The sequence below is a fragment of the Anas platyrhynchos genome, chromosome 15, assembly GCF_047663525.1.
Source record: "Anas platyrhynchos isolate ZD024472 breed Pekin duck chromosome 15, IASCAAS_PekinDuck_T2T, whole genome shotgun sequence".
Taxonomy (NCBI): Eukaryota; Metazoa; Chordata; class Aves; order Anseriformes; family Anatidae; genus Anas; species Anas platyrhynchos.
In genome coordinates, this window is record NC_092601.1 from 17,783,014 (window position 1) to 17,789,814 (window position 6,801).

The window sequence follows — 6,801 nt, forward strand, 5'->3', positions numbered from 1 at the left end:
GCCTGCCTAATGTATGAAGAGGTGAGGGCAGTTCCACGTTTAAGGGAAGAACACTACTTCCAACCTCTCATCAGCCCTCGAGCAACAGCTGGAGGGGCTTTCCCAGGCCACCACGGGGAGGGAAGGAGGGGAGCAGCAGCCCTGCAGCTCGGCCGCTTGCAGACACGGGTGGTCACAGCCAGCTCTGAGGGAGGGTCTTGGCACAGCCACGGCGAGACAGATGGGATTGCACGAGAGGCTGGGAAAGGCATTAGAGGTGCATGAACTCCGCTCGGGAATGCTGAATCATCTGCTGCCCCCAGTCCTGCCAGCACAGCTCCAGAAAAACATCCTCGAAGAGTTTGGGAGTTCAGGGCACCGCTGTCAAGAAGAGAGCCTGATGATGGAAACCTGCTGCTGTGATGCCCACCACACGGCGCCTGCTGGAGCTGTGCCCTGCCTGGTCCCTCTGCAGGGACAGCATCTGCAGGGGATGCTGAGCAGGAGCTGCTGGAGCCAGCTAACTGAAATGTGGTGTGCAGGCAACTGGAGCTGGTCCTTGGCATTTGAAATGAGATATTCGTAGTTATGGCCAGGCAGCCTGAGTCTCTGGAGACTTCTGTTTTCCCACTTCTGCCATCAGCCTTTTTGACCATTACCGAAACACACCTCCAGAAAGCAGTTAATACACTAATAGTCCGCATGCTTTTAATAAAATTATTTTCACAGCTAAAACCCAGCATGTGTTTTCGCAGCAGTAGCCACCATCAAATATTTACTCTGCTCAAAGAGCCATCAGTGACCTGAACAAAACCATTTCTCAAATATTGAACAGAAAAATACACTTCAATCTCTTTGAGCCGGTTACATCTGGCTTCAAGTTAGCTGGCAGATGGGAGGAAAACTGGTTGCAAATGCTTAAAAATTTAAACTTCTTGCAGTTTTGAAGTCTGCAAGCCAAGAAGATACACTCAGAGTGAGGTAAGCAGGAGCTGTTTGTAAAGGCACTCAGTTTTCAAAGGCACTGAGATAGAAACATGCCATGGAGATGTTTGCGGTATGCTGACAAACCCAAACCAGGTGAGCATCTCCTCTTCCTCGTTTGGCCCAGCCACAGCCTCCAGCACTACTCATTGAAGGGTCTTTAACACATAAGGCATGCCAAGGAGCTTTCTGAAGATGTGAATCACAAAATGGAAAATCAGGGCTCTGCCAGCTGGAGGGAGGAGTTGGGAGACCCTGGAAATAGGTTTATCGTATTTAAACAATTGTTGTTTATGAGCCCTGGGGTGTCAAGTGTGTGCCTCATTGTGGAAAATTGTTTCAACCATTCACTCGGTTCCAGGAAGTAAATTTCTGTGGTTCAGGAGAAACTAACTGTGGCAAATCCCTAATGTAAGGAAAGCCAGAAAGCTTTTTCTACTCCTAATTATGCTGTGTTTCTAAACTTTCCCCTATGGCATGCAATATTAGAGTTCTTTTAGCAGCTTTTCCCGAAGAAAACACTAACAAAGGAGGCATTGTTACAGCGCTGATGAGTGCTGAAATCACAGGCACTACCCTGGCTCGGAGCCCACCATCTACAGCAGATAGGACGGCTTCTTTCCTCGAGATGCACAGGGCCAGATTCAGCCTGGTCTGAGAAAATGAGCAGATTTAGAAGAGTTCAATATCACGTGAGGCTGTGCCAATGGACAGTAAATGCTTCATGTCCCACAGTGCATGAAGAAAGGTTGCAATAGTGACCTTGGCACTCACCTCTCCTGCTCAACCTACATGAATGACTCCATCCTGTGACAGCAATAGGTTTTTAAGTGCTTTGTAGCCTGGCAGTCTGGTTATAGGACATGAGTGGGTTACAGCCCTTCCATTGCTCCTGAGGCAGCTGTAAAGGGGGCACCCACCAGCTGAGGGCACTGGCTGTGGGGTGTCCCTGGGCTGTGGCCATGCAGTCCTATGGTCAAGGGCAAGATGGAAGGGGAAGAGCTGTGTCTGCCCCATGAGGGGACGTGCAAGGGCAAGTATAAGTGCTGGAACTAAGGACCAAAACAGTTAGCTATTCACCGTGCTGCTGAAATGCCATGATCAATTGGATGTGAATTCTGACCATAAAAAAAGGGAAACATTTCAATTGAACAAGAATATATCTGGATGTGTTCTTCAGTGACAAACTCCCCCTGAAGCATTCCTCTGACCTCAGATGTTAGCACTGAGGTTGCACATCTATCCCAGTGTGTGTGTAGCATCTTCTGCGCCACAGTCCTTGGCCATCCCCGGTACAGAGTCACTCCTGTATTGATTACTTTATTGATAGCGTGTAGCCCCTCCAGGCAGTTTTCTCTCATCAGAAGCAGGATAGCTCTGTTACATTGGTGGCCTGCTCATCTCCAAACAGAGAGATTGCTTCCATGTGGAAAATAAAATATTGCCCATGGGAGACATGCTCAAGAAGTTGGAACAAATTCATTCATGCACCACCAGATCCCTGCAAAACACCCTGGCTTTATTCTGCGCTGAGCAGAGGAACCAAGTGTTCCCTCTGTACTACTAATCTGTCACTCAGAACAAAATAATGTTAATGGTGTACTAGTGTAGCTTTGAAAATTTTATTAAATGCAGCCAGATATTCTGTAGATTGCATTTTCTGGGTCATGCACAAATAATAACGTTAACGCAGAGAGCCGTCCTGAAGTGTAGTCGGAGAGAAAGGGAGCGTTTCCTACCGCACGAGGGATGGGAGATGTGTGCACAGCCCAGCCAGCTGTTCCTCCTCCAGGGTATAAGGATGCTCTTTGTAGCTTTGCTCACTGAGTTCCCAACAAATTGTTTTCTTAGGGAACACGAGGAAACTGCAGGAACAGAGAATTGGGTTCACTGGCTGACTCAGAGCCAGCAGCATGGGGTCTCCAGACCTTGGTTTCTGCTGCTCCCTGGGAAATCTCAGCAGTCCCAGGGACGGTCAAGGGCACCTGAGCACATCCCGAATGCTGGCAGCTCCTCGATACCCTGTCTGCTAGCCAACCTCCCACTCTCATGGCACAAGCCTGCTTTGAGAGGATTTTTGTTACTAGAAGAGCAAGGAGCAGGATTTTCAAAAGCCAGTTCCAAAATCCAGGACTTCCAAAAGTCCTGGACCCATTTCAGCAGGAGCTTGGTATGCAAAACTCTCCCTTTGGAGCTGCTGCAGACCGGCTCACCCCAGGCAGCTGTCTGCAGCAGAAGAGGTAGATGGAAGGGGATGGTAGAGGAACAGCCACCACGCTTTTTTCTGGGGTCCCTGTTCAGGCTGAAGCTGTTCTGGTGTTCACCAGAGCAGAGCATCACGCCGTGACCCCGGGTGGGTGGAAGGGCCAGGGTCCTGAGCTGCACACGGGAGTGATCTGCTTTCTAAGGCTTTGCACTGTTCCCTTGCATGGTGAGCACCTGAGCCCCTAAAACTGTGGACGGAGACAAGTGGAGAGGCTAGAGCCAAACTTTCCACCATAAATTTGTGCTTAAAATACCTTAATGTCAAACAGCGTGATTCAGAGCTCAGGCACTTCCAGGGTTCAGCAGCACTTCGGTAGGGCTGAGAGATGAAAGTCCAGACTTGCTGTCCACCCCCCCGCTCAAGCCCTTTATCTGATCTAGCCGTAAGTGTTAAAAGCTTGAAAGCAGAGACCACTTTTCCACTCTTTCTCCCTCCTTTGATTCAGATTTTTGTAAATATCAGCAGGGAAGGGAAATTTGGAATGCTTTCTGAGAGGTTTATCTCCTTTTCAGGCTCATTAGAGTGGGTGAATAAGGTGTTATTGTACATATGTCTCAGGACTGTTTAAATGCATTTATTTTTTGGCAGGAGATAGGTTTGGAAATTTGTATTTAAATGATGATTTGAATGGAGTCTGGGTTGAGGAATTCACTGTTTATGAGCAATTTCTTTTTAGTGTTTGCTTATACCAGTGCTGCTATTGCTTTTGCTGGAGTTCAGAGAAGGCACGACTCTTTCTAACAGCCGTGGTGGGTGAGAGCTGGGCTGGTGGAGGAGAACTGCTGAATTCTTCAGTGCTGAACATTTGCTTTCAAAGACCTGAAAGTGGCTTGGTGTTGGAAACTTCTGAATACTGAAAATTAGGAGCCTTTCACAGTACCTCAGAGTAACCATTTCAAATTAACTATCAAGCTGTGTGAAAAAACAAATAATCCCCAACCATGCTGCCCTATCCGATCCTATCCACTCTGCTGAAATCTCCACTGGGAAATGGCAAGAAAATAAGAAGAGAAAACAAACTCCGGGTCAGCCCCAGGCATTTTGTTTTAATTGAAAATATTGCAACAAGATGTTTCAGCCTTGCTCGTAACTCATTTTCATTTCCATTTGTACCTTCATTCTCAGGTGGGATGAACAACTGTTGGAAGAGCAGAAATCCCTACTGGAAGGTGCTTCCTCCACCAGCTCCCGACAACCACACAGTGCTGACAGTGGTGGAAGCCCTTTCCTGGTGATTAAAATGTCCCTGAGCAGGGTGCCCTCGGTGTGAGCCCAGGGGGATGAAATGGTGCCTGGCTGGAGCTGCGGGAGGGAGATTGGCCCATCACATACCTGCACTGCTCCAGCCGAGCTATTGAAATTCCTCCCTCGTACATAATTCACTTATAATTGTTTATATAAGGGAGGGGGCAGGTGGAAATGTCATTACCCTGCTTAATGACTCAACCACGGAGTCCTTCTGGGCATTTCTCTTTCTTTCTTTCTCTTTTTTTTTTTTTTTTTTTTTTTTCTTTTTTAATAAACAAAAATGTGCTTGATTGTGAAATTTAAATATTTAACAACATTTATTCGCAGAGCATTTAGCAGCTGACTTTTCAACCTCCCTCTCTATTTCCATTTTAATGTTGTTTGCTGTTTCAGAGGAGCACTAATCCTTCCTCAATATCCCTTCCTGACTTCTCACCGTCTCCCTTCCCTCCTGCACTCCTTGGAGAAGGCAGGAACGACACATATGTCTCTGTGTTTCCAAACTCACTTGCTTATACAAGATTCTTCACTGTAATGAAAGGATTTCCACGCACTTTGGTCAGTTAAAATAATCACAGGCTGCCACTGTCCAACTGCATGTAGAAAATGAGAGAAAACCCATTAATGAACTGAGTGTTACCCAGCCCAAATGCAATTAACATCTGGATTTTGCAAAGCCCATATATTTTCTTTCTTATATATACTTTCTGCTACAAACCCATTAGCTGGTGCCTTTGTATGGCAGAATTTAGACTGGGGGAAGAAGAAGGACACCAGACCAGAACCCCACTGCCCTACAGTACCCGAGGCAGCGAGCACACGTGGTGGCCAGCGATACTGCTGCAGCTCTGGGAAGCCTCACTGGGTGCAGAGAGCTTCCCCCAGGTTTTCTGGTGTGTAACCAAGATTATTTCTGCTGCCTGACCTCAGGAGAGAGCAGGTCCTTGGGGACGTTGCCACTCCTGGCAGGGTTTGACCCTCAACTTCCAGCCTCAGTCTCTTGGAGAGGCAGATCAAGTTGGGAAAGGTGCTGGAAAAAGGCTGAGAAACTTGGCGGTGTGCATGAACGGGCACCAGAAATGTCTTTCCAATCCACTATGATGATTTCTTTCTTGCTGGACCATTTTTGACCTCTAAAAGGCATATTTTGTACTGCATGGTTCTGCTCTTGCCATGGCCAGGTTTATGCTTGTTCCTGTTTCACTGAGATGTCCCAGAAGAAAATAAATGTCTGCTCAGCTTGCAGATCTCCTCGACTGAGTTTTACAGGGTGAGCGCTGGAAACTCAGCCACTGGGGATGTGAATACAAAATGTGTTAGAAAAGATAACAGAAAGGGAAGCAGTTGAGGGTTTATTTAATTAATACATTAACGCTTACATTTAATAACATTTTTATTAAAAAAGTATCAGTACAATTCATCCAAAGTCCTTGCCTCTTTTTAGCAGAAGGAGGAGGATGTGTAATAATGCTAGAGGACCTTGGAGGTAGCTCTTTTTTTTTTTTTTTTTAATTTAAGCAAAACAAAGAAAGAAGCAAATGAATTTTTGTGCATTATGTTCTTCTTTTCTAATCCCTCCAGTTAATTATATTCGCGGCCAGTCTGGGGGCAGAGCAACTCTCACAGAATGGGTTTCAAGGCCACTGGAGGTGCTCAGCAGTTGTGTTCGGGAAAGGTTTGCTGCATATAAAAGCAAGGCACAACATGCCACCTCTTAAAAATGCAACCCTTTCCTTTCCCCTTGGGAAGGGAAACAAGAGAAGTAAAATTACTGTGAGTAATGGGATGGGATTGGGGAAGGAAAGAAATCATACTGAATATCAAGAATAGCTTTTTAACAATGAGATGTATCAGGCTGTGGAACAATTTCCTGGGGGAATAATAAATAATCCACTGTCATCCTAAGTGCACTTAAGCAGTGCTTTTCTACTGTGTGTCTCGGAGGGCTCTAGGAAGGGTAGAAGCACTATTTCTGTTTTACTGGTGGGGAAACTGAGGAATGGAGAGCTGCCCAAGGTCAGAGCATGAGAGGGGAACCTGAAACTGTGACAGCCTGAGGCCCTGTGACTGAAACGGCGATTGGCAGGCAAAGGAAGGGCAGTGCAAAGGGACTGGGTTGGTGCTCAGAGAGCACGACAACTGCTATTCTCTCCAGGCTGCCAAAATCCTATACTTGCATTAGTATTAGCCTGGGTCTGAGAATGCCCAGGCAGCGAAGGCTGTGAATATTAAAGGACCAGTTCAGCATCACCGAGTGCCTTGTGTCAGCATTAAAGTCATGTAAAGCAGCTGCAAAACCATCCCTCCTAGCAGTGTTTTACCTG